General features: G+C 47.2%; 2 long non-coding RNA genes across 2 annotated transcripts in view; both read left to right on the forward strand.

Annotated features, from left to right (window-relative positions):
* The window catches only part of LOC308474774, a 29961-nt gene extending 14571 nt beyond the window's left edge, over positions 1-15390 (forward strand). Inside the window, exon 3 of the long non-coding RNA XR_013984949.1 lies at positions 14772-15390. This is a non-coding gene — a long non-coding RNA (uncharacterized lncRNA). The remainder of the gene's footprint in view (positions 1-14771) is intronic.
* Positions 1-27766, forward strand: part of LOC308474781 — a 163223-nt gene that overhangs the window by 64691 nt on the left and 70766 nt on the right. The gene's annotated exons all lie outside the window — the stretch shown is intronic.

A 27766-nucleotide genomic window follows, 5' to 3' on the forward strand; every position in this document is an offset into this window, starting at 1 on the left:
ATGTCAAGTCCCGCAGGGCCCTGCTCTCTTGTGACAGAGCGTTCCACCAAGTCGGGGCCAGTGCTGAAAAGGCCCTGGCCCTAGTTGAGACCAATCTAACCACCTTGTGACCTCCATAATGTTGTCATCTGTGGATTTTAAGGTCCTCCGCGGGGTATACCAGGAGAGGCGGTCCCGTAGGTACGTGGGTCCTAGGCTTTGTTCCGCCTCCACAGTTGGAGGCAGTGGTGCCTCTGAATGCTCATTGCTGGAAAGCACAGCAGGGGAGAATTGCTCCTGCGTTCGAATCCTGCTTGTGGGTTTTCCACTGGGGTCACAGTGAGCAGAGGATGCTGGACTAGAGGGGCCTTTGCCCTGATCCAGAAGGTTCTCATTGTTCTTATTACTTATTTCATGAAAATTTTATACTGCTTGTTGTAAAAACAACAACAATAACAACAACTCAAAGCAGTTTACAAAAGAAAAAACAGTGAAATCAGGGGGGAAATATAATAATAATAATAATAATAATAATAATAATAATAATAAATGTTATTCTATACCCCACCCCGGACAGAGCTGGGCTTAGGGCGGCTAACACCAATATAATCACAGTAAAAACATAATAGGGTGAAGAAGAAAAACACCAATTTAAAATACAGTTTAAAATACAGGTTAAAATGCAATTTAAAATGCAGCCTCATTTTAAAAGTAGCCGATAGACAACCATCATAATCGTATTTCTAGCCAAAGTCAAAATACTAAAACAGATTAAGATCACCTCAACTTTCTAAGCAACTGGGTAAGCTTGTTGAGACAAGACTGCTTTTATGTTATTTGTTTATTTATTTATTTGTTTGAATTTATATACTGCTCTATTCCCAGAGATCACAGGGCAGTTCACAGAAGAAAAAAAACACAACATATATAATCAGAATAAAAACAACAACCCAATAACACGCCCCAAGAAAAGAGCCTCATTTTAAAAGGGCATAGGATGCCAATCAGATCAGCCAAAGGCCTGGTTAAAAAGGAACGTTTTTGCCTGGCGCCTAAAGGTGTATAATGAAGGCACCAGGCGGAATTCCCCGGGGAGAGCATTCTACAGATGGGGAGCCACTGCAGAGAAGGTCCTGCTCTCGTGTTGCCACCCTCTGGACCTCTCGAGGAGGCGGCACACTTTTTAAGCAGGTGCTGAAAAGAGTGCAGTGAAGGCAGTGAGGTCAATGCTTCCTTCCTTTCCTCTGAAGTGTGATGGGTAAAAAACAAAAAGGGGCCCAGCGGTAGCAATTTGCACTCTTCATGCAATTTGCACCCTTCTCCAGCTTTCGGCTGGATGCTAATACCAAGCTTTAGATAAGAAAATAAAATGTTTTAAAGAGAAATCTTTTTTTTTTTAAGAATATTTATTCCAATTTTAAAATTACAAGAAAAATATAGAAAAGAAAAGAAAAAAAACCACATACATCTTACAAAAAACAAACAGTAAAAAAGGAATTAAAAAAGACAAAAAATCACAATAGAAAATGACAAAAATCAAATTAGACCTTTACAACCATCTTCCCATTTACTTGTTTCCATGACTTCCTCTCACCTCCCTGTTGTATTCTAGTTTAAATCGTATCTCCAGCAAATCCTTCTAACCTACTTTTCTTTTACTTATTTTAACATTCGAAAGTATTTAATTCTCCTCTATCCTCATTTTACACTTCATATTTACTTATTCCATTATACCCTGTCTGCCAATACGGTCTAATATTCTTCTCCAACCTTTTCTAACATTCTTTTATATTACAGTGTTTCTGAAGATATATTTTAAATTTTTTCCAGTCTTCTTTTAAAGAGAAATCTTAGCTCTGCTCTAATTAGAACTGCTCAGGATCACACCACTGGGTTAATGTTGTTGTTGTTTAGTCGTTTAGTCGTGTCTGCCTCTTTGTGACCCCCTGGACCAGAGCACGCCAGGCCCTCCTGTCTTCCACTGCCTCCTGCAGTTTGGTCAGACTCATGCTGGTCCCTTCGAGAACACTGTCCCACCATCTCCTCCTCCGTCGTCCCCTTCTCCTTGCGCCCTCCATCTTTCCCAACATCAGGGTCTTTTCTAGAATGCTGGTGTGTTTTTCAAGTTCATTGTTGGCTTCGTTTTTCTTCTGAATGTTTTGAATGCTTTTACTAAATAAGATTCTTGTTTTATTCTTTTTGCAAGTGGCTTCGAGGGTGTGTGTGTTTTTAACAATCAAGTGGTATATAAAATGTATTAAATAAATCAATACGCAGTTCTGGTGTGGTTCCTTCATTGCAAAGGGTCCCTTGCACTTGGGGTCCCATCCAGCTCTACAGTTCTATGTTTTTTCCTTCCTCAGTGACATGATTATGGAGAAGGGGCAGGGCTCTAGTCAAATGTTCCTTGGGGGTGTCTCCCCCACCCTGAACAATAGAATGATAGCGTTGGAACGGATGGAGTTTGTCTGACACCCAGCCATTATTTTGACCTACCAGTGTCAAGACAGGGCTGTTCAAAGGGAGTGCTCTCCTGCTGATCATGTATTGTTTCTGCTACTTGTCGACTTGCAGTTTAGGGGAAGAATAACGGCTAAGGGAGCTGGGCATGTTTAGCCTGGAGAAGAGGAGGTTAAGGGGTGATATGATAGCCATGTTCAAATATATAAAAGGATGTCACATAGAGGAGGGAGAAAGGTTGTTTTCTGCTGCTCCAGAGAATCATAGAATCATAGAATCATAGAGCTGGAAGAGACCACAAGGGCCATCGAGTCCAACCCCCTGCCAAGCAGGAAAGCGGACACGGAGCAATGGATCCAAACTACAAGAAAGAAGATTCCACCTAAACATTAGGAAGAACTTCCTGACAGTAAGAGCTGTTCGACAGTGGAATTTGCTGCCAAGGAGTGTGGTGGAGTCTCCTTCTTTGGAGGTCATTAAGCAGAGGCTTGACAACCATATGTCAGGAGTGCTCTGGTGGTGTTTCCTGCTTGGCAGGGGGTTGGACTCGATGGCCCTTGTGGTCTCTTCCAACTCTATGATTCTATGATTCTATGATTCTATGGTCGTGTACTTTTTGACTTGTTTTATTTATTGTTTCTGACTTTTGTTATGTTGGTGATTATTTAAATCTTGTTACAGGTAGATAGCCGTGTTGGTCTGCCATAGTCAAAACAAAATAAAAAAATTCCTTCCAGTAGCACCTTAGAACATCACCTTGCCAACAAAGGTCCGTATAGTTAAAGCCATGGTTTTCCCAGTAGTGATGTATGGAAGTGAGAGCTGGACCATCAAGAAGGCTGATCGCCGAAGAATCGATGCTTTTGAATTCTGGTGCTGGAGGAGACTCTTGAGAGTCCCATGGACTGCAAGAAGATCAAACCTCTCCATTCTGAAGGAAATCAGCCCTGAGTGCTCTCCTGCTGAAAGGACAGATCCTGAAGCTGAGGCTCCAAGACTTTGGCCACCTCATGAGAAGAGAAGACTCCCTGGAAAAGACCCTGATGTTGGGAAAGATGGAGGGCACAAGGAGAAGGGGACGACAGAGGACAAGATGGTGGGACAGTGTTCTTGAAGCTACCAGCATGAGTCTGACCAAACTGCGGGAGGCAGTGGAAGACAGGAGTGCCTGGCGTGCTCTGGTCCATGGGGTCACGAAGAGTCGGACACGACTAAACAACTAAACAACAACAACAGCAGCACCTTAGAGCCCAGCTAAGTTTGTTATTAGTATGAGCTTTCGTGTGCATGTACACTTCTTCAGATACCAATAACAAACTTAGTTGGTCTCTAAGGTGCTACTGGAAGGAATTTTTTTATTTTATGTAAATCTTGTCATGTTGTAAGCCACCTTGAGCATTGTTTTAACTAAGGAAAGGTGGCATAGAAATAAAATGATGATGATGATGATGATGATGATGATTTCAATCCTGTTTCACATCATGCAGTTTCCGGAACACAAGCAAACTTTGCGCAGATCTTTGGCTCCGATTGTTTTCCTAACGGCGCAGCAGGGTAAGCTCCCCTCCTGCGCTCGTGAGAAGCATTTGATGTTTGTTCCCGCAACTGGGACTGAGCGGCTGTGCTTGTACGTGTGTCGCGCTTTGCTGTGCTACAGGGAGCCGCTGCTGAATTCTGTGCTCTGCGCAGGCGATACTCATTCAGCCTGGCTGGCTGCCTCCTTCTGCGCTCTCCTCCTTGTTTCCCACAGGTCCAACCATATGCGCAAGCAAGCTTTAGTCAATCTGCACGGTGCCTGATGATCTAACTTGTAATTACCTGTCTAAAGCAGACCAGCGTTATGAGATGTTTGCCTGCGCAGGAACATTCTTCTCTCTCGTCTCATTTGCAGGTTTTTTTCCGTATCTAGGACAGTTTGCAGAGGCAGGTCTACCTGTTTGCAAGCGTGCAGATGCAGCCGGGAGTGTCCTTTGCCGTTGCAGTACAGAACGCTTGCTCTGATACCGTCCCCGCAAAATCAGCTGCTCCTAGGGATTTTAGAACCTGTTATCATGTGCAAAGCTCAATATTCATTATGAAAAGGGAGGTAATGGGTCAGACTGCACATTTTGCGGTTACAAAGCAGGAAATGGTTATTGCATGAGGCTGTGTTTTTTGTTTCGTTTTGCTTTTCAGTGGTTTATTCTGCAACAAGCCATTGATGCAATGATAGTGGGGAAGAGAATCATAGAATTGTAGAGTTGGAAGGGACCCTGAGGATCATCTAGTCCAACCCACTGCAATTATTATTATTATTATTATTATTATTATTATTATTTATACCCCACCCACCTGGCTGGGTGTTTAATGAAATGGCTGGTGCTGTCCTGTTTTTATTGTAATTACTGGTATGTTCTTAATAGATCTTAGATAGATAGATAGTTTTAATTCTATTAATGTTTAGTAGTTTTTAAATGGTTGTTACCTGTCAGTGTTTTTAGCTGTTCTGATCTGATCTGTAAGATGCCTTGTGTCCCTGTCAGGGGAAAAAGCGAGGTATAAATATATATATAGCATCATCATCCTGGATCGCTCAGTTGGTTAGAGCATGGTGCTGATAACATCAAGGTTGCGGGGTTGATCCCCGTATGAGACAGCTGCATATTTCTGCATCTTGAAAGACCTACATTGGCTCCACCCCCATTCTCCAGCCCAGACAAGCGAAGTTACAGGGAACCAGGCAGAAGGCCTTCTCGGTGGTGGCACCTGCCCTGTGGAACGCCCTCCCATCAGGTGTCAAAGAAATAAACAACGACAGTGGTACCTCGGGTTACATACGCTTCAGGTTACAGACGCTTCAGGTTACAGACTCCGCTAACCCAGAAATAGTGCTTCAGGTTAAGAACTTTGCTTCAGGATGAGAACAGAAATCGTGCTCTGGCGGCGCGGCAGCAGCGGGAGGCCCCATTAGCTAAAATGGTGCTTCAGGTTAAGAACAGTTTCAGGTTAAGAACAGACCTCCAGAACGAATTAAATTCTTAACCCAAGGTACCACTGCATCTGACTTTTAGAAGACATCTGAAAGCAGCCATCTGAAAGCAGGGAAGTTTTCAATGTTTGATTTTTTTTAATTGTGTTTTTAATACAGTCATACCTCGGGTTGAATCCGCTTCGGGTTGAGCACATTTGAGTTGCGCTCCGCAGCAACCCGGAAGTAACGGAGCGTGTTACTTCCGGGTTTCGCCGCTTGCGCATGCGCAGGCGCTCCAAATGACGTCAAGCGCATGCTCAGAAGCGGCGAAAAGCAACGCACACGTGCGCAGACGTGCAGTCGCTAGTTACGTTTGCTTCTAGATGCGAACGGGGCTCTGGACCGGATCCCGTTCATAACTAGAGGTACCACTGTATTCTGTTGGGAGCCACCCAGAGTGGCTGGGTATAAATAAGTTGTTGTTGTTGTTGTTGTTACTGGTTTGAGACCTACCTTCTGGAGCAGGAGAAAACAAGCATGCTCCTTCTTCCATCATTGTCAAGCCATTGGATTCCAACTCCCACCATCCCTGACCATTAGCTATGCTCTTTGGGGCAGCCCTTCGGATGCTTGGAGATGACTCTCATATCTCCTCTCAGTCTCCTCTTTTCCAGGCCCAACGTCCCCAGCTCCTTCAACCATTCCTCATCAGGCTTGGCTTCTAGACCCCTGATCATCTCGGTCACCTTTCTCTGTCAATATCTCCTTCATTTGAGGGTTTTTTTGTATTTGTTTTTTACTTTTGTTTTTTATTGGTTTTCACATATTACTTTACAATACAGATATACCAAAGCCAACACCATTTCCTCCCCATCCCCCCATACGTTTACATTTCTATTTCCTCAATCCATCTTATTATCCTTTTCTCCTTCCTCCCACTTCCCTCTGCCCCCACTCAATTTCTCCACATTAAACAATTTACAATAATCTTTGCATTCTACAATCTTCTCAAATCATCTACATATTCTTATTATCTTTCCTTACTAATTTTTCTTCCATCCAGTACTTCACATTTTAATCTAGGCATATTAGCGTATCTTTTTTGGAGCAATATTTTGCCATATATTCATCAAAACATTTCCACTCCTTTTTTAATTTTTGATTTGACTGATTTCTTATTATAGCAGTAAATTTTGCCAAGATTAAATATTCATTTAGTTCACAAATCCATTCCTCCTCTGTGGGTATAGTTTGTGACTTCCACCTTGCAGCAATCACTATTCTAGCAGCTGTACTTGCATACAGAAAAATTCTTCCCCCCCACCCCTGGTATCTCATCATCTATCAATCCAAAGAGATATGTCTCTGGTTTCTTTGTTATTGATATTTTCAACATCTTCTTTAGTTCTTCATGTACTACTACCCAAAATTTCTTAATTTCCTCCTTCATTTGTGGTTTTTAAACAGGGACTGGGTGGCCACCTGATAGGGATTCTCCAGCTGCGGTTCCTGCATTGCAGGGGGTTGGGCTGGATGACCCTTAGGGGTCCCTTTCAGTTCTGCAATTCCACAATTCCCTGGCTGGAATGGCATCTGCCATCAGGTCAGGGTAGCCCTGGACCCACAGTCCTGACTGATTTGCCTGGCCCAGAGTATCATTAACCCTTCTCATATCTATTTTTAGATCTCCAGCCGATGTACACTAGCTCTTAAAAGACGATTTCACCCAACATAGTCTGATTTAAATAGGGTTATTCATAATAACTGGGGGCAACTCTCCAGCTTCTGCAGTCTTGCAGGGACAGGCTGAGGCGAGAGAGGGGCTTTTGCACCGCACGCTGACCTTAAATGCTATAAATGCACACACGCTGTGCCCTTGGGGGCAAGCTATTTATATGATCTGCCACGATCACAGTTGATTTCCATTAACATACCAGAGAATGTGTCTTGAAGGCATCAGCTCTCTCTCATCCCGACCCAACTGGCTGAATGTTGTCATTTCAGTCTCTGGAAAGAAGCTGGGCTTTCGTAATAGTTACAAAAAAAAGCTGCTCGTCTTGCTCAAGTGGCGGGGAGTTCCGAGGGTGTATGTATTTCGTTGACAGGGTCTGTTTCCAGACAGCACGCGAAACGTGTGGTTCCTTTGCAATTACCTGTTCAGGTTCTTAATAATAATAATAATTTATTATTTATACCCCGCCCATCTGGCTGAGTTTCCCCAGCCACTCTGGGCGGCTCCCAATCGAGTGTTAAAAACAATACAGCATCAAATATTAAAAACTTCCCTAAACAGGGCTGCCTTCAGATGTCTTTTAAAGATAAGATAGCTGCTTATTTCCTTGATATCTGATGGGAGGGCGTTCCACAGGGTGGGCACCACTACCGAGAAGGCCCTCTGCCTGGTTCCCTGTAACCTCACTTCTCACGATGAGGGAACCACCAGAAGGCCCTCAGTGCTGGATTTCAGTGTTCGGGCTGAATGATGGAGGTGGAAAAGCTTCTTCAGGTATACAGGACCGAGGCCGTTTAGGGCTTTAAAGGTCAGCACCAACACTTTGAATTGTGCTCGGAAACATACTGGGAGCCAATGTAGGTCTTTCTAGACCAGTCTTGGTGGCCGCTCCCAGTCACCAGTCTAGCTGCCGCATTCTGGATTAGTTGTAGTTTCCGAGTCACCTTCAAAGGTAGCCCCACATAGAGCACATAGCAGTAGTCCAAGCATGAGATAACCAGAGCATGCACCACTCTGGTGAGACAGTCCGTGGGCAGGGAGGGTCTCATCCTGCATACCAGGTGGAGCTGGTAGACAGCCACCCTGGACACAGAATGGAACTGCACCTCCATGGAGAGCTGTGAGTCCAGAATGACTACCAGGCTGCCCACCTGGTCCTTAAGGGGCACAGTTACCCCATTCACAGGGTGTGAAAGAAGGGGTTTGCACCTTGCCTGGCAGAGAAACCGTGCGCCTTGCACCCCTCCTGGGCAACGGCCACCCACTCATGACTTCCGAGCCTCCCCCGATCTGTCAAAACAAAGGGGGAAGGGGGCAGGAGATCTGTACCGCCGGACGTCCCTGGTTCCCCTTTGGCAGTGGCGGCGGCAGCGAGCAACTCCTGAAGCCAGCCAGAGCCAACTGCGCTACCAGGCTGGCTCCGGGCTGCTGAGGCTGCCGCTGCCACATTTCCCGGGGGCAGATTTGCAAATCTGGGGACATTCCAGGGATGGAATATGTCTGGGGACAGATTTGCAAATCCGGGGACTGTCCCCGGGAACCGGGGACATCTGGTAACCCTAGATTAATGTCAATACTGCATTCTTTTAGCTGAGATTCATAGAATCATAGAACGGTAGAGTTGGAAAGGACCATGAGGTTCATCTAGTCCCTCCCCCCCCCCCAAAAAAATGCAGGAACTTTTTTGCCCGAGGTGGGGCTCTAACATACAACCCTAAGATTAAGAATCTTCAACATCAACTTCGTTGGACTGGTCATGTTGTGCGGATGCCTGATGATCGTCTTCCAAAGCAACTACTCTATTCCGAACTTAAAAATGGAAAGCGTAATGCTGGTGGTCAACAAAAGAGGTTCAAAGACTCTCTCAAGGCAAATCTATATAAAAAAAAATTAAAATGTAGTATAAACATCAACAACTGGGAAACACTGGCCTGCGAGCGCTCCAGTTGGAGAAAAGCCTTGACCAAAGGTGTCCTGGGCTTTGAAGATGCTCAAACTCAGGATGCAAGGGAGAAACGTGCTAAGAGGAAGGCACGCTTGGCAAATCCACACCGTGATCAACTCCTGCCCGGAAACCAATGTCCCCACTGTGGAAGGATGTGTGGATCCAGAATTGGCCTCCACAGTCACTTACGGACTCACTGTTAAAACTGTGTTTATGGAAGACAATCTTACTGGGCTACAAGGGATCGCCAAAGAAGAAGAAGACCCAGCAGATCTCTTGTTACGACCTTATGTGTTCACAGCAGTGACCTGGCTGGGGGCCCTGCTCCCCACCTCCTGACGCGCAGCCAGTGTACATCGTCTGAAGCTCTGGGAAAAGAGCTGGACTTTCCTGCTTCCCAGATGGCCTAATGCAATCACAGCTCAACCCCCGCTGCTCCTGAGATGGTGGAGCTCTCTCTCTGTGGCGGTCAGACACACTCTGGCCTCCTCTCTGCTTGGTGGAATCTGATTTCATCTATTAAATCTGGAAAGCAAAACCGGAGGAACACACTTTGCAACCTGCTCTTCAGATGTTTGTTCCGGAGGCAAAGGTCCAGTTTGTCTCAGGCCACAAGCCAGTGATCAACAAAAAACCAAAGACTCTGGTTACAGCTTGCTGCCCACCAGGCATGGGGCATGGCAGCCAAGGCTAGCCAAGTTATTTTGGCATCTCATATAATAAGAATAAGAATAATTTATTATTTATACCCCACCCATCTGGCTGGGATTGCCCAGCCACTCTGGGCGGCTTCCAAAAAAATATTAAAATACCATAATACATCAAACATTAAACGCTTCCCTAAACAGGGCTGCCTTCAGATGTCTTCTAAAAGTCTGGTAGTTGTTGTTCTCTTTGACATCCGGTGGGAGGGCGTTCCACAGGGAGGGTGCCACCACCGAGAAGGCCCTCTGCCTGGTTCCCCGTAACTTGGCTTCTCGCAGTGAGGGAACTGCCAGAAGGTTCTTGGTGCTGGACCTCAGTGTCTGGGCAGAATGATGGAGGTGGAGCCACTCCTTCAGGTATACTGGGCCAAGGCCATTTAGGGCTTTAAAGGTCAGCACCAACCAACACTTTGAATTGTGTTTGGAAATGTACTGGGAGCCAATGTAGGTCTTTCAAGGCCGGTGTTATGTGGTCTCGGCGGCCGCTCCCAGTCACCAGTCTAGCTCTTAGCATGTTTCTCCCTTGCGTCCTGAGTTCGAGTGTCTTCAAAGCCCAGGACACCTTTGGTAAAGGCTGCTCTCCAACTGGAGCGCTCGCAGGCCAGTGTTTCCCAGTTGTCAGTGTTTATAGCATGCACAATCTCACTCACAAACGCACTCGAGATCCTAAGCTCCATCTTGCACCATCCTTTTCCCCAGCCGAGCTGGAGCTACCGTTCAAGGTTGTTGTGACAGGTAGAAGCTTTGCCCAAGATCTACCATGCATGCCACACAGAGGCAACCCCACACTTCTGCTGCAAGCTCCCAGCAGCCTTGAGTCTTTGCCAATTTGCCTTTGCCGGCTAGCTTGTCGGAAGCCGGCGTTCCAGTTCCCTGGTGGCATTGTCCTCCTGGTGACATCACCCTTCTCGAAGCTGGGAAGGCTAACGTCGGAGCGCTATTTTAAGGAGAATGACTCCATTGCCCCTAAAAGAACATGCACACATTCCTGTCAAAATACAGGGTGGGGATGCTTCCAGTATTATTTTAAAAAAACAAAACAGCATGGAAAGAGATCTTCTGTATCAAATCAAAATTCGTTCTGGTTCACTGTTTCTTTCCAGCGATGGGTAGCCAGATATCTCTGGGAGCTCACGGGTGCAGGAGGCCCTTAGGAACATGAGAAGATCTCTGTAGCTATATGGCCATTGGCAGGGCTGCCGTAAGTCCAGATTTTACCAGGGATTACTGTTAAGTTGTGGGTGAACATATCAGACGACACAGCGATTCTTGTTTATTCACAGGCCAGAACAGAACTGAACTGAAGGGTTCAGCCAGCCTGCTTATATGGAGCTCAACTACAAAGCAACAGTAACAACTTTCTGTAACTATCCAATCACTGAACGTCACTTTCAATCCCTTATTTGTATATGTGGACCTGAGTGAAAACTATCTACAGTATCCCCCTGCTGGCCCAGGGTAAGTACATAACAATTACCATGATTTCGAAGGCAGAATTGATGTCCAGGGGAATTTCCAAAAGGCAGCGCTTTGTCCTGGATCTTAGGCAAGTCAATTGAAAAATCGCCAAAAAAAATTTGGCGTTTATGTAAAAAAAACAACTCAACAACTTTCAGGGTGTCTTCCTGGTTTTTACTTTTTGAAATATGGCAACCGTACCACTGGGCCATCTCAGCCAGCATCCTGTTCTCACAGTGGCCAACCAGAAGCCCATTATGGGAAGCCCACAAAGGAATCAAGGACAAGAAAAAAACTCCCCTCCTGTGGTTTCCAGGAACTGGGGTTCAAAAGCACAGCTGCCTCCAACTGTGGTGGCAATGCTTAGCCAGGAGCCCTCAAGAGCCCTCTCCTCTGTAGGGATGATCGCGGAGTGGGGAGTGGGGTCCGGAAGGAGCACACTCCCCACCAGCAGGCAGCCACAGTCTGCCTGCCTGCACACGTGACCTTGGGGTGCGGGGCACCCCCCTCCCCAGACAAGCCACAGCTGTCTGAACATCGTTCCCTCTGTCTAACCTTTTGCGGTCTCAGTAGCCTGCGGTGTCCTGTCTGTAACCTTTGTCCCTGAGACCTTTTGTCTCCTTCGTCGTACACTGTGCAAGGGGGAAATGACGTGGTGGAAACAGGTGCCAAAATAACTTTGTACCGCCCCACGATCTCAGGACCGGAAGATGTGTAAAGGTCACAGCCCAAAATGTATCTGCCTGGTTTGCATATTTGTCTCAATAAAAGGAGGCTCCACAGGGCTGGCCAGCAGCTTGCATGCAGCCCACCTGTGCGCAGCTCACCTGCATTATCAACTCCTGCCTCATGTCCTTCACTTCACTCCTCCTCCATGAATTTCTCTCCTCCTCTTTTAAAGACATCCAAGTTGATGGAAGGCACCAGCTTGGAGGAGCTTTTGCTAGAAGACACCTTCCTTTCCTCCCTCCCTCCACCTTTAAGGCTCCAGGCACATAACAAATACCCACAGCCCTTTATGAAACACCCTGTCTTTTGAAAAAATGACAATCCTTCATTGCTGCCAGCTTAATCCCAGCCACTCAGGATTAGTCCCAACTCCTTTTAAAGTCTGGTCCCACTTCCTAAACATGTCCCTCTTCAAGATGAGAGAAATCTCTTTGCGGAAAGAGTTCTGGTGTGATTTGAGAGAAGGTCTCTGGATTCCACATGCTCTGAATGCGCAGCAACATCTCTCAAAAGTTGTTCCGTGTTTGCTCTTCAGTCTAAGAGGCCACATTCCGGTTTCTGATTTGAGCCCAGAATGTTTTCCTTTTTCCTCCCTTCCATGTCTTAGAGAAAAATTAAAAATGGCCTTTGTATGTGGGTGCAAAAACAGAGTCCTGTTTATACCAAAAATAAAACACCTGCAACAAATGAAGGAAATCGTGAAGCCCTTCCTATAATTTTGAAGGAAAATGTTAAACAATCGACTTTAATTTCTTTAAATGCAATGCATCAGCAGCCTGCAATTTTTTAAAGAAATGCATGGTGTTTATTCCTTTATTGTAAATTGAGTCTTACTCTGCAAGCCTTTACATATCTACTTAGAAGTAAGTCCCATTGTATTCAATGCAGCTAGTTCCCAGGTAACTGGGTAAAGACTGTGTAGCCTTACACTGCAACCCTAAGTCCCACTGAGTTCAATAGGATTTACTCTCTGGTATGTTCCTGATGTGTAGGGATGTGGGTGGCGCTGTGGTATAAACCACAGAGCCTAGGGCTTGCCGATCAGAAGGTCGGCGGTTCGAATCCCCGCGACGGGGTGAGCTCTTGTTGCTCAGTCTCAGCTCCTGCCAACCTAGCAGTTCGAAAGCACACCAGCGCAAGTAGATAAACAGGTACCACTCCAGTGGGAAGGTAAACAGCGTTTCCGTGTGCTGCTCTGGTTTCGCCAGAAGCGGCTTAGTCATGCTGGACACATGATGTGGAAAAACCTGTCTGCGGACAAACATCAGCTCCCTCGGCCAGTAAAGCGAGACGAGCACCGCAACCCCAGAGTCGTTTGCGACTGGACTTAACTGTCAGGGGTCCTTTACCTTTTTACAGTAGTACCTCGGGTTAAGTACTTAATTCGTTCTGGAGGGCCGTACTTAACCTGAAACTGTTCTTAACCTGAAGCACCACTTTAGCTAATGGGGCCTCCTGCTGCGCCGCCGGAGCACGATTTCTGTTCTCATCCTGAAGCAAATTTCTTAACCTGAAGCACTATTTCTGGGTTAGCGGAGTCTGTAACCTGAAGCGTATGTAACCCGAGGTACCACTGTATATGTTCCTGATCATTCTCACAGTTTCCATTATTATTATTATTATTATTAAACTCAAGGCAGCTTACAGCTAACATTTCATTCCATTGATCTGCTGAAGGTGCTTTAAATGATCCTTTCCCTCGCCCTTTTTTTTTCTTTACAACAATCCTGCGGTGCAGGTTAAGCTGAGAGGTTGTGAGTGGCTCGAAGGGACAGATGAACTGCATATGGTTGTATGACATCTATGTCTCCAGTGAGACAGAAGGCGGGAGAAGCTTCCTGGTTGGAAGAGAATGTCCCTGTCTTCCTTGGAGAAACGTTGGAGGGAGTGAAGAGAAAAAGAAATTCAGCAAGTTGCCATTCAGCCCAGCTTGCCATTCCATTCCAGTTGGAGGTTGCATGGCGGCAACAGATTGAGGATTAATCCTGACCAGACAGAAGTACTGTTTTGGGGGGACAGGGGGCGGGCGGGTGTGGGGGATTCCCTGGTCCTGAATGGGGTAACTGTGCCCCTGAAGGACCAGGTGCGCAGCCTGGGAGTCATTCTGGACTCACAGCTGTCCATGGAGGCGCAGGTCAACTCTGTGTCCAGGGCAGCTGTTTACCAGATCCATCTGATACGCAGGATGAGACCCTCCCTGCCCGCAGACTGTCTCAACGGAGTGGTGCATGCTCTAGTTATCTCCCGCATGGACTACTGCAATGCGCTCTATGTGGGGCTACCTTTGAAGGTGACCTGGAAACTACAACTAATCCAGAATGCGGCAGCTAGACTGGGGACTGGGAGCGGCCGCCGGGACCACATAACACCGGTCTTGAAAGACCTACATTGGCTCCCAGTACGTTTCTGAGCACAAAGTGTTGGTGCTGACCTTTAAAGCCCTAAACGGCCTCGGTCCTGTATACCTGATGGAGCGTCTCCACCCCGGACACCGGGGTCCAACTCCAAGGACCTTCTGGCAGTTCCATCACTGCGAGAAGCCAAGTTACAGGGAACCAGGCAGAGGGCCTTCTCGGTGGTGGCGCCCGCCCTGTGCAATGCCCTCCCTTCACATGTGAAGGAAATAAGCAGCTATCTTATCTTTAAGACATCTGAAGGCAGCCCTGTTTAGGGAAGCTTTTAATATTTAATGCTGTATTGTTTTTAACATTTGATTGGTAGCTGCCCAGAGTGGCTGGGGAAACTCAGCCAGATGGGCGGGGTATAAATAATAAATTATTATTATTATTATTATTATTATTATTATTATTCCAGGCCTTCACTGCCTTCCGGATTCCGCAAGCAGAGGAGCCCCTTTCAGAGACCGGGAACATCTATTATTTCCCCTCCAACAGCAGAGGCTGGAAACCCCTTTCTTAAAGGAAGCTAAATGGAGCAGCCCCAGGCACCAACCGATCTCTCTCTCCTAATGAGCCCAGAAGGCGAGGATGGGGCCCTCTCCTTCCACAGACAGCTGGCAGCATCACCCCATCAATTACCCCGGGCATCAGGAGGTGGGAGGCAATTTGTCCAGGGAAAAGCAGAAAAAGCCCTTCTTCCCATCCTCCCCTGCTAATGAGCAAGACTAATGAGGTGACGAAGCGCCTATCCATCTCGCTATCTGGAACCGAAAGGCTTTGCCAGCTCTCTGGCACTCTGCAAGACAGGACTGTTTATTATTCCCGGGATTTAAAAAAAACAAAAAACCACAGCAGCAAAAACTGAAAATTCTGCCCTGACCCAAGGCTTGCAAATATGTTGTTGTTGTCTAGTCATTTAGTTGTGTCCGCCTCTTCGTGGCCCCATGGACCAGAGCATGCCAGGCACTCCTGTCTTCCACTGCCTCCCGCAGTTTGGTCAAACTCATGCTGGTAGCTTCGAGAACACTGTCCCACCGTCTCGTCCTCTGCCATCTCCTTCTCCTTGTGCCCTCCATCTTTCCCAACATCAGGGTCTTTTCCAGGGAGTCTTCTCTTCTCATGAGGTGGCCAAAGTATTGGAGCCTCAGCTTCAGGATCTATCCTTCCAGTGAGCACTCAGGGCTGATTTCCTTCAGAATGGATGGGTTGGATCTTCTTGCAGTCCATGGGACTCTCAAGAGTCTCCTCCAGCACCAGAATTCCAAAGCATCCATTCTTCGGCGATCAGCCTTCTTTATGGTCCAGCTCCCACTTCCATACATCACTACTTGGAAAACCATAGCTTGAACTATACGGACCTTTGTTGGCAAGGTGATGTCTCTGCTTTTTAAGATGCTGTCTAGGTTTATCATTGCTTTTCTCCCAAGAAGCAGGCGTCTTTTAATTTCGTGACTGCTGTCACCATCTGCATTGATCATGGAGCCCATTAGCTGTGCAGTGATAAGAGGCAACATGGGTTAAGATCCACACTCGACCATGAAGTTCACTGGGTGACCTTGGGCCACTCACACTCAGCCTAAACTTCCTCGTAGGGTTGTTGTTGTTGCTAGGATAAAACGGGGAGGAGGAGAGGTACATATGCCGCCTGGAGCTCCTTGGGAGAAAGGCAGGATAAAAGGTAAAGGGACCCCTGATCGTTAGGTCCAGTCGTGGCCGACTCTGGGGTTGCGGCGCTCATCTCGCTTTACTGGCCGAGGGAGCCGGCGTACAGCTTCCGGGTCATGTGGCCAGCATGACTGAGCCGCTTCTGGTGAACCAGAGCAGTGCACGGAAACGCTGTTTACCTTCCCGCCGGAGCGGTACCTATTTATCTACTTGCACTTTGATGTGCTTTCGAACTGCTAGGTTGGCAGGAGCAGGGACCGATCAACGGGAGCTCAGCCCGTCGCGGGGATTTGAACCGCCGAACTTCTGATCGGCAAGTCCTAGGCTCTGTGGTGATAGAAATGCAATAAATAAGAATTGTAAAATTATGCATGGCATGAGGACTTGCAACATGCCTTGCACTCTTACCTGGAAGTACATTTTTTTTACAGTAGATGCACGCCTAGGAGTCCACGTTGTCATTTATCTCGCTGGCGGTGCATGGTGGCTTTTCCGATCACAGGAATTCTGGCTCCTAGCTTGGCACAAGCAACGCCTGCGATTCCTGCATTGCAGGGGGTTGGAATGGATGACCCTGTGGGGTCCCTTCCAACTCGACATGCCCGTGATTCGATGCTCTCTTGGCAGAACAGTACAGTGGCCCCTTGGTTCTCAAACGCCTTGGTACTCAAACAACTTGGAACCCAAACACTGCAAACCCAGAAGTAAGTGTTCCGGTTTGCAAACTTTTTTTGGAAGTCGAACATGCTCCGTTTTGAGTGCCACGCTTCCGTTTTGAGTGTTACGCTGAGGTCTGTCTGTTTTTACTATTTATTTTGTGTTTTTGTTCTTGTGGCTCTTTTTCGTTTCGTTTTTGTGACTGTGTGGAACCCAGTTCAGCTACTGATTTATTGATGATGTGACTGCAGTACATTGTTTATTGCTTTCGTATTATCGATCTATGGTCTTGTTAGATAGTAAAACTCAAGTTAAATTGCTGTTTTAGGGGTTGTCTTTTAAAAGTCTGGAAGGGATTAATCCATTTTGCATTATTTCTATAATAACAATAAATAATAATAAATTTGTAATTATACCCCGCCCTTCCCGGTTCAAAAACCAGGCTCAGGGCGGCTAACAACAAATTTAAAACACTTTAAAACACTTAATTATAAAAGCAGCATAAAATAAAGTATAAAAACATAAATAACAATAAAAATAAAAAATCCGTTAGATAATCCTCAGGGCTAGCTGGCTGAATTGGTCCTACTTGGGCCAGCGAGGGAACCAGGGGAGAATTAGCTGTGGGATCCCAGAGCGGGGAATCTTCATAAAAGGGGAAGGAAGGGGAATAAAAGATCAGGCTAAGTTTAAATTGAAAACCAGGCGGAATAGCTCTGTCTTACAGGCCCTGCGGAAGGAGGTTAAATCCTGCAGGCCCCTGGTCTCATGGGACAGAGCGTTCCACCAGGTCAGAGCCATCACTGAGAAGGCCCTGGCCCTGGCCCTGGTGGAGGATAGTCTGACTTCCTTAGGGCCTGGGACCTAAGGAAGCTCACCTTGGTTTTGGAACGCTTTGGAACGGACTTCCGGAACGGATTAAGTTTGAGAACCAAGGTACCACTATAATGCAATTGGAAGTCTAGGCCGTACCCAGAAGGAGAGGCAGACCCCTCCATGAAGTGTCTTTAAAAACCCAATAACACCAGCTCTCCGGCTGCCATCTGTTGTAGCTGCAATACCAAATAAACTTATTCTTTTTCCGGATGGAAAAGTCACAGCTGCCTGGACACAACGGCTGTCAACCTGCAGGACCTTTCAGGTAACGGAGTCTGCGAAAACCCTGCTTTTCTGCCTCTGCAGCTTGGAAAGTGTTGCCCAGTCGGTGCCACACAAATTCAAAGGTTGCTGCAAAATTTTCCGAATTCATTTTTGACAGAGCTTATAAATATCACCGAGGAAACTATTCATCCTGATCCGAAATTAATGTGGCTGAGTGTTTTCGATGACACCAACATAGATATACCGTCAAAAGAATCGGTCTTACATATGGCTGCAATCGTTTGCAGCAAGCAAAATAGCTGCTCTATAAAGGACGAAAGATGTTTGCCATGAAGGGGTTGAATAATCGTGAGACTGGAGAAGCCAGGATAAATTGAATTTTTCAGCTGAATTCGGCGGGGGGGGGCGGCACTTGAAGCATCCGTTGTATCGAGCCATTTCAATTGCTTTGATTTGATTTGCTCATTGCAAACAGCCGAAAGTCTGTAAATGTTGATAATAAACCCAATTTGCAATGGGGGGGTTGAATAATTTCAACTGCAACCGTATGATCTTGGCAGCACAAACAGTAATCACAACTCGATGGGAAAAAGCCCATACACTTACACACCGGATACTTGGTAGTGCTCGCTCTGGAATAGAGCTATTATGGAGACAATCATGAATCCTCTGAGGTTTCGACAGAACCTCCAGGTTTAATTTGATTTGGTGTTCCTTTATTGCCTGTACAGCAAAAGCATCATTTTCAAGGCAACCAGGGCACAAGCCTGACAAATCTGAAACAGTACAATCTGATAAAGTCAAAAGCCTTTGCTATTTTAACCCCTGTGCATGTGGACTCATTCTACATGCCTATCTTAAAGTTCTGCTTTCCCCCTTTTAATTGGTGTTGTTCTCTCTGTTTCATATGCATCATAACATGAAATAACAGTGGAAATCCGGACAGAAAAGTTGTTGAGTTTGTTTGTTTGTTTGTTTGTTTGTTTGGCCAAAGTTGCTGAGCCTTTTTTTTTTTTTTCAAAATCACCATTTCTGAGCTTTTTTTTTTAATGGAAAATTGGCAGACAACAACCAGATTTTCCTGTACTATTTTTTAAAAAACCCAATTTCCACCAGAATCCCAGTTTCTGGAAACCACAGGTGGGGCGGTGGCTGGCTCTGTGTTCGAATCCTGCTTGCTGGTTTGCCATTGGGGCCTCTGGTCGGCCCCTAGATGGACCACTGGCCTGATCCAGCAGCCTTTTCTTCCTTTCTTACATATTAGCAGCCTTTGCCATTCTTTTCCACCGCAGGGGAGAGAACGGCTGTGCGTTTGGGTGTTCATCGGGAAATTGAAGTTGATGGACGCGTCTCCCGGAACCGGGGAAGTTGGTGATCTGAAGGCTGATCCCATCCTTGCGTCAACTGCAATTTTTCAGCTCCGTGTCAAAACGTTGCCTTTTAAAGCCTGCCTCTCCTTCCCCTGCTGTGCTCACCCCCCCAACACACAACGAAGAGAATAGGCTGCCTCCCTTTTAAACAAAAAGAAGAGACAGCTTTCCAAAATAGGTGTCATGGAAAATCTCCAGGTATCTGCTCATCTCGGCTGCGTGCATAAGCTATTCCGAACCTGGCAAATTCAATTACTCAGGGAAGGGCTGTTTCCTGAGCTGGGAGTTGTTGGGGGGGAGTTGGAGAGATAAAAAGGAATTGGATGTTCCATTAACGAACAAGCGGCGGCCACATGCGCTGATTAATTGCGACAGGATGGCGGAACCGCCTCCCGGGATCATAAACAGCCCGGGACATCAAGGCCGTGGCAGAGCTTTTAACTCTAATTCGCCAGCGCAGACAGGTGTGCAACCAGCAGCCCTGTTTGCCATCACCCGGGAATCCGTAGGGAACCGTTTCCCCTTCAGAAAAACAAGCAGGCCCTGGATGGAACAGATGTTGATAATCAGGGATTTGGGGTGGGGAGGAAGAGCGGAGAGATCAGATAGATTTGGGCCCCCCCAGATTTTTGTTGTATTTCCTCTCTGGCTCTGCTGTGGCGTAATCTCATTGCATGCCCAAGGGTACAGTAAAGGTAAAGGTAAAGGAACCCCTAACCATTAGGTCCAGTCGTGGCCAACTCCGGGGTTGTGGCGCTCATCTTGCTTTACTGACCGAGGGAGCTGGCGTACAGCTTCCAGGTCATGTGGCCAGCAGGACGAAGCCGCTTCTGGCGAACCAGAGCAGCACACGGAAACGCCGTTTACCTTCCCGCCGGAGTGGTACCTATTTATCTCCTTGCACTAGTGTGCTTTCAAACTGCTAGGTTGGCAGGAGCAGGGACAGAGGAACGGGAGCTCACCCCGTTGCGGGGATTCGAACCGCCGACCTTCTGATCGGCAAGTCCTAGGCTCTGTGGTTTAACCCACAGCGCCACCCGCGTCCCTTTATATACATGGGGGTGTGGTAGGCAGCAATAAAAAGATAAAAAGGGAGGTGTGCCCATTGTTCCTGGGGAGAGGAGATATGGAAAGCCAGCTGAGACACCGCGTTGTGTGATAGTTGGACTAGAGACTCGCGTTTTGATCCATGCTGATCAGAAGGTCGGCGGTTCGAATCCCCACAACGGGGTGAGCTCCCGTTGCTCTGTCCCAGCCAACCTAGCAGTTCCTGCCAACCTAGCAGTTCGAAAGCATGTCAAAGTGCAAGTAGATAAATAGGTACCACTGTGGCGGGAAGATAAACCGTGTTTCTATGCGCTCTGGTTTCCATCACGGTGTCCCGTTGCGCCAGAAGTAGTTTAGTCATGCTGGCCACATGACCCAGAAAGCTGTCTGTGGACAAACGTCGGCTCCCTCTCCCTGATCGGCCACTGTGAGAACAGGAAGCAGAATGAGGTGAGCCTTTGGCCTGATCCAGCCGGGCTCATCTTATGTTCTAGTAAAAGGGTCAGCAAACTATTTCAGCAGGGGGCTGGCCCAGTGTCCCTCAGACCTTGTGGGGGGCCGGACTATATTTTGGGAAGAAGCAAAAAGAACGAATTCCTATGCCCCACAAATAACCCAGAGATGCATTTCAAATAAAAGGACACATTCTACTCATGTAAAAACACGCTGGTTCCTGGACTGTCCGCGGGCTGGATTTAGAAGGCGATTGGGCCAGATCCAGCCCCCAGGCCTTAGTTTGCCTACCCATCATAGCTGTCAACTTTTCCCTTTTTAAGGGAAATTCCCTTATTCCGAATAGGATTCCTCGCAAGAAAAGGGGAAAGTTGACAGCTATACTACCCATGTTCTAGTATGAAGCAAAGCACCTCAGCATGCAAACGAAGATGCGCTTTGCAAAACCTGGACTGCCTTATGCAAAGCTGCTGTTCTGCATGGGAAGATGTGCCTTGCAAAACCTGGATTTACTGCAAATGTTAAGTAGAGCTCTCTCTCTCTGTCTGTCTCTCTCCACTTGAATGTTGCTAAACCTTGGCTGCTCACCAGATTGAAGGTCCTGCAAGCGGGCTCTCTAATTTCATCAGACGTTTTCTTTTCTAGCATGGCAATACAAAACCTCTGAACAGATTTCCTTTCAAGATACAGATATTTAAAAGAGCAGCCTCGGCTTGCCTGAATCTGAGCCTGGTCTGGGACCACAGACAGGGCAGGCTAAAGGTAAAGGTAAAGGACCCCTGACCATTAGGTCCAGTCACGGCCGACTCTGGGGTTGCGGCGCTCATCTCACTTTACTGGCCGAGGGAGCCGGAGTACAGCTTCCGGGTCATGTGGCCAGCATGACTAAGCCGCTTTTGGTGAACCAGAGCAGCGCACAGAAACGCCATTTACCTTCCCGCTGGAGCGGTACCTATTTATCTACTTGCACTTTGACGTGCTTTTGAACTGCTAGGTTGGCAGGAGCAGGGACCGAGCAACGGGAGCTCACCCCGTCACGGGGATTCGTACCGCCGACCTTCTGATCGGCAAGCCCCCAGCTCTGTGGTTTAACCCACAACGCCATCTGTGTCCCACAAAGCACCTTAAGGTAAAGGTAAAGGGACCCCTGACCATTAGGTCCAGTTGCGGCCGACTCTGGGGTTGCGGCGCTCATCTCGCTTTATTGGCCGAGGGAGCTGGCGTACAGCTTCCGGGTCATGTGGCCAGCATGACTAAGCCACTTCTGGCAAACCAGAGCAGTGCACGGAAACGCCGTTTACCTTCCCGCCGGAATGGTACCTATTTATCTACTTGCACTTTGACGTGCTTTCGAACTGCTAGGTTGGCAGGAGCAGGGACCGAGCAATGGGAGCTAAAGGGCAGGCTAAAGGTGTAGTAAATAAATAAATGGAGGCCATCATCAAGGTTGGCGGTTTCACACACACACAAAAGAGAGCATAGGCGTAACATCCTGCGCACGTTTACCAAGACGTCAACCCCACTATGAACAGTGGGCTTACTCCCAAGAAATTTCCATCCCCTGGAATTTCACAAATGGGCAAGGAGCTGGATTGGCTGACAAGCTGGTTGAAAGTACAGGAGGACAGACCCCAGAACATAAGAAAAGTCCTGCTGGCTCCAGTCTAGAATCCTGTTCTCACAGTGGCCAACACAACAATTTTGGGAAACCTGCAAGCAGTATTCAGGCTGGAAGCTGGAGACACAGAGACCTGTTTGCTCTATGCCGGCTCCAAAGCTGTGGATAATAGAGAAGCAAGACCTCCTGGGGTGTCGATGCTGTGAGCCCCTCCATCTTATGCTCAGGTTGCGCACATGTGCAGATAAAACCATACATCCCAAAGACACCACAGTCTCTGCTGATGTTCATTCCAAGGAAACCATATCTGGATAACCCGGAATCTCTCGTTGCTCAGAGATTAGGGTAGTGGATGCTTTCTTTAGCGAGAAGGGACGCCGGTTGCGCTGTGGGTTAAACCACAGAGCCTAGGACTAGCCAATCAGAAGGTCAGTGGTTTGAATCCCCGCGACCGGGCAAGCTCCCATTGCTCAGACCCTGCTCCTGCCAACCTAGCAGTTCAAAAGCACAAAGTGCAAGTACAGTGGTACCTTGGGTTAAGTACTTAATTCGTTCTAGAGGTCCGTTCTTAACCTGAAACTGTTCTTAACCTGAAGCACCACTTTAGCTAATGGGGCCTCCTGTTGCCGCTGCACCGCCGCCACGCGATTTGTGTTCTCATCCTGAAGCAAAGTTCTTAACCCGAGGTAATATTTCTGGGTTAGCGGAGTCTGTAATCTGAAGCGTCTGTAACCTGAGGTACCACTGTAGATAAATAGGTACCGCTCTGGCGGGAAGGTAAACGGCGTTTCCGTGCGCTGCTCTGGTTCGCCAGAAGCGGCTTAGTCATGCTGGCCACATGACTCGGAAGCTGTACGCCGGCTCCCTCCGTCAATAAAGCAAGATGAGCGCTGCAACCCCAAAGTCAGCCACGACTGGACCTAATGGTCAGGCGTCCCTTTACCTTTACCTTTACTTAGCGAGGAGGAGGAAGAGGCAGTGGCACTCTGCACGTGTGTAATGACACTCTTTTCTAAATTAGGTTATGCACAAGTCCTATTGCAATGAAAATCGGAAGGTTAAAAATTGCAGCCCCACTAAGCTGAAATGATGCCAGCCGCCGCTAACAGCGACGTACTGGCAAATATGAAAGTAAAAAGAGGCACCTGACCCCAATCACCTTTCCCCCCTCCACCTCTCTTTCCCTTTTCTTCCCAATGTCTCAACAAATGAAAGTGGTCTGTAAAAAAAGTTACTTGAAAGAAAAAAAGAGAAAGAGTGCACATACTTTTGTAAACCAAGAAAATATTTAATAAAAATACATTTTAAAAAAAAAAGAGAGACTACTGGATCAGGCCAATGGCCCGTATAGGCCAGCATCCTGTTTTCACTGTGACCAAACAGAAACCAGCAAGCAGGTTTCGAACTGCTATCCAGAAACATCGCTGCCTCTGACTGTGGAGGCAGAGTACGGCCATTGTGGCAAGTAGCCATTGATAACTCTCCCCTCCTCCATGAATTTGTCTCCTCCTCTTTTAAAGCCGTCTGAGTTCATAGAATCATAGAGTTGGAAGAGACCACAAGGGCCATCGAGTCCAACCCCCTGCCAAGCAGGAAACACCATCAGAGCATTCCTGACATATGGTTGTCAAGCCTCTGCTTAAAGACCTCCAAAGAAGGAGACTCACCGCCTCCTGTGGCAGGGAGTACCACAGTTTAGCCACGTGCTGCGCTAATAAGTGCTTTTACTTTATCTCTCCTTAAATAGGGTGGGAATAGCTGCTCAAAACATCCACAGGGCACCGGGATGGGAAAGGCCATCCATCAGACTGACCAGCAGGCAGCGCACAACACATTGAAATAAAAAATTAAGGTCTTATGTAAATAATAAAGGTTCATCAATGTAGCAAGCAAACACGTACATAAATATATAAACCACTTGTCTGAAGCAGCACAGGAAAACAGCCATGAAGCCATTTTGACTCCAGGTGTTTTATCTGCAAAGTCAGGTGGAAAGGCCTCCCCATTGTCTTTTCTTTCACAAATCCTGTCTTAAGGGTATGTCTGTGTATGAATAGGGTGAGCCTGTGACCTGGCTCAGGAACTAAGTATTTGTCATTACAAAAGACTAGCCAGGCTCCCCAGGGTATCCAATCAAGTGACCATTAACAGGTAACCTGCCAGACAGGAGGTAAACAATGCACTCAGATTTCTGGTAAACAAAGCACTCAGATTTCTGTTGTAGACCACCCCTTTCTGTGATGTAGGTATGATGTTTCTGGGGTGGTCTTGAACTCCAGGGTGGGCAATTTAAAATGTCTATATAAGAGTGGACAGAAAGATTGAGGGCTCAAGGAGAAGGGGACAACAGAGGACGAGATGGTGGGACAGTGTTCTCCAAGCTACCAGCATGAGTTTGACCAAACTGCGGGAGGCAGTGGAAGACAGGAGTGCCTGGCATGCTCTGGTCCAGGGGGTCACAAAGAGTCGGACACGACTAAACGACTAAACAACAACAACAAGGGTGGACACACCTGGGTTCTAGGTCCTCCTCCTCCTCCTGCGTGTGGTTGTGAGGACCCTGTTGCAACAGCTTTAACAAAGATCAGCCTTCCTAGCTGCTTTGCTTCTCAATATTCTCTGGTTGGCCTCTGTTATTTTCTCCGACCGATGGAGAACCTGCAAAGGACTCTATAAGGGCTCTTGTGTCCCCCATAAGGGAATAAGGGCAGATTTCCATTTATTACACACCATTCTCCTTATTCCTCGCTGGGCATGTTTTAGTCAAGCCAAACTTTTGCAGAGCTCGAGGGCAAACAAGCACACAGCACCTCCTTCTTGTGACTCTCTCCCTCTCATCTCCCCCCCCCCCCAGCCCCCGGATGTATCCTGCTGGCTGGGCCTGGAGCTGATCTTATCATCTTGTTATTTTCCACTGGTTATAAATCTCCGGCTTGCTTGTGTTTGTCTTTGCATCTCGGATGAGGGATTATGAAAAATGAATACATTCTCCGTGTCACCAAAGAAGGAGAAAGTGATGGAGCTTGAAGGAGTTGTGAGAGAAGGCCGGGAGGCGGAGGACTGCGGACTGGAGGGGGCACGATGCGAACTCCGGGCAGGTCCAGCTGCAACTCACCCCCTTGTACCTAATTATTACAGGAACACAGTAAGGAGGGGGTCTTTCGTAGAAGCACCAGCTCCCAGTGGCTGCAAAGAGTCAGAAATCCTGCTTAAGTTTTTGTATGCATTGGTCTGGATGCTTAGTCTCTGCTGGAGGTTGTATAACCATGGAATCGTAATAATAATAATAATAATAATAATAATAATAATAATAATGTTTAGTCATGTCCGACTCTTTGTGACCCCATGGACCAGAGCACGCCAGGCCCTCCTGTCTTCCACTGCCTCCCACAGTTTGGTCAAACTCATGTTCGTAGCTTTGAGAACACTATCCAACCATCTCGTCCTCTGTCGTCCCCTTCTCCTTGCGCCCTCCATCTTTCCCAACATCAGGGTCTTTTCCAGGGAGTCTTCTCTTCTCATGAGGTGGCCAAAGTATTGGAGCCTCAGCTTCAGGATCTGTCCTTCCAGTGAGCACTCAGGGCTGATTTCCTTCAGAATGGAGAGGTTGGATCTTCTTGCAGTCCATGGGACTCTCAAGAGTCTCCTCCAGCACCAGAATTCAAAAGCATCCATTCTTTGGCGATCAGCCTTCTCTATGGTCCAGCTTTCACTGCCATACATCACTACTGGGAAAACCAGAGCTTTAACTATACGAACCTTTATCGGCAAGGTGATAATAATTTATTATTTATACCCCGCCCATCTGGTTGGCTTTCCCCAGCCGCTCTGGGTGGCCTCCAACAGAACATTAAAAACACAATAAAACATCAAACATTAAAAACGTCCCTAAACAGGGCTGCCTTCAGATGTCTTCTAAAAGTCAGATAGTTTTTTATTTCCTTGACATCTGATGGGAGGGTGTTCCACAGGGTGGGCACCACTACCGAGAAGGCCCTCTGCCTGGTTCCCTGCAACCTCACTTCTCGCAGTGAGGGATCCGCCAGAAGGCCCTCGGAGCTGGACCTCAGGGTCCAGGTTGAACGATGGGGGTGGAGTTGGAAGGGACCCCCAGGACGTAATAAAACCATGGAATTGTAGAGTTGGAAGAGACCCCTGAGGGTCATCTAGTCCAACCCCCTGCAAGAAGAAGAGTTTGGATTTGACATCCTGCTTTATCACTACCCGAAGGAGCCTCAAAGCGGCTAACATTCTCCTTTTCCCTTCCTCCCCCACAACAAACACTCTGTGAGGTGAGTGAGGCTGAGAGACTTCAGAGAAGTGGGACTAGCCCAAGGTCACCCAGCAGCGGCATGTGGAGGAGCCGGGAAGCGAACCCCGTTCACCAGATTATGAGTCCACCACTCTTAACCACTACACCACACTGCAAGGCAGGAATCTCAGCTAAAGAACAAATGTCCATCCAACCTCTGCTTAAAAACCTCCAAGGAAGGAGAGTCGTCCAACTCCCAAGGGAGACCTTCACACCGTCTAACAGCTCTTGCTGTCAGAAAGTTCTTCCTGGTGTTTCGTCAAAATCTCCTTTCTTGTTTCTTGAAGCCATTGCTTCAGATTCTACTCTCTCAAGCAGCAAAAAAACAAGTTTGCTCCATCTTCCATCTCACAACCCATCAGGTATTTTACTCGTCTTTTCTTTAAACTGTAAGGTCCCTACTCTCTACCCTAATAATAAAAATAATAAATTTTATTTATACCCCGCCCAGAGCCGGGCTCAGGGCAGCTAACACCAATAAAATCACAGTAAAAGCATAATAGGGGGGGAAAGGGGGGGGGAGAAAAAAAACAATTTAAAATACAGGTTAAAATGCAATTTAAAATGCAGCCTCATTTTAAAGTAGCTGATAAAGCAAAACCATAAGGAGAGGGAAACATAAGGGTCAGACCAAGTCTAAACCTTGCATTTTGTAAGTACTTAAATTCATCTAGCAAGCGCTGGAATGAGAAAGGCTCCGTTTTATAGGAACCTGGGAAGCTGCCTTATTCTGAGTAATTGATCCAACCAGCTCAATAATGTCTACACAGGTCAGCAGCTGCTCCCCAGAGTTTCAAGCCGGAGACATTCGCTTAGGATATGGATCATCTCCAAGGTGTCCAGAGGAGGAGAACCAAGATGATCAAGGGTCTGGAAACCAAGCCTTATGAGGAATGGTTGAAGGAGCTGGGTATGTTTAGCCTGAAGAGGAAGAGACGGAGAGGAGACAGGAGAGCCATCTTCAAATATCTGAAGGTCCATCACATGCAAGATGGGAGCAAGCTTGTCTTTGCTGCTCTGGAGGGTAGGACTCGAACCCATGGCTTCAAGTTACAGGAAGGAGATTTCCACTAAATATTAGGTAGAACTTTGTGATAGTAAGAGCTGGTTGACAGCGGAACGGACGTTCTCGGAAGGTAGACTCCTCAGTTGGATTTTTTAAGAGATTGAACGGTCATCTGCCAGAG

This window comes from Podarcis pityusensis (genome assembly GCF_964106645.2).
Source record: "Podarcis pityusensis genome assembly, chromosome: 3".
NCBI lineage: Eukaryota > Metazoa > Chordata > Lepidosauria > Squamata > Lacertidae > Podarcis > Podarcis pityusensis.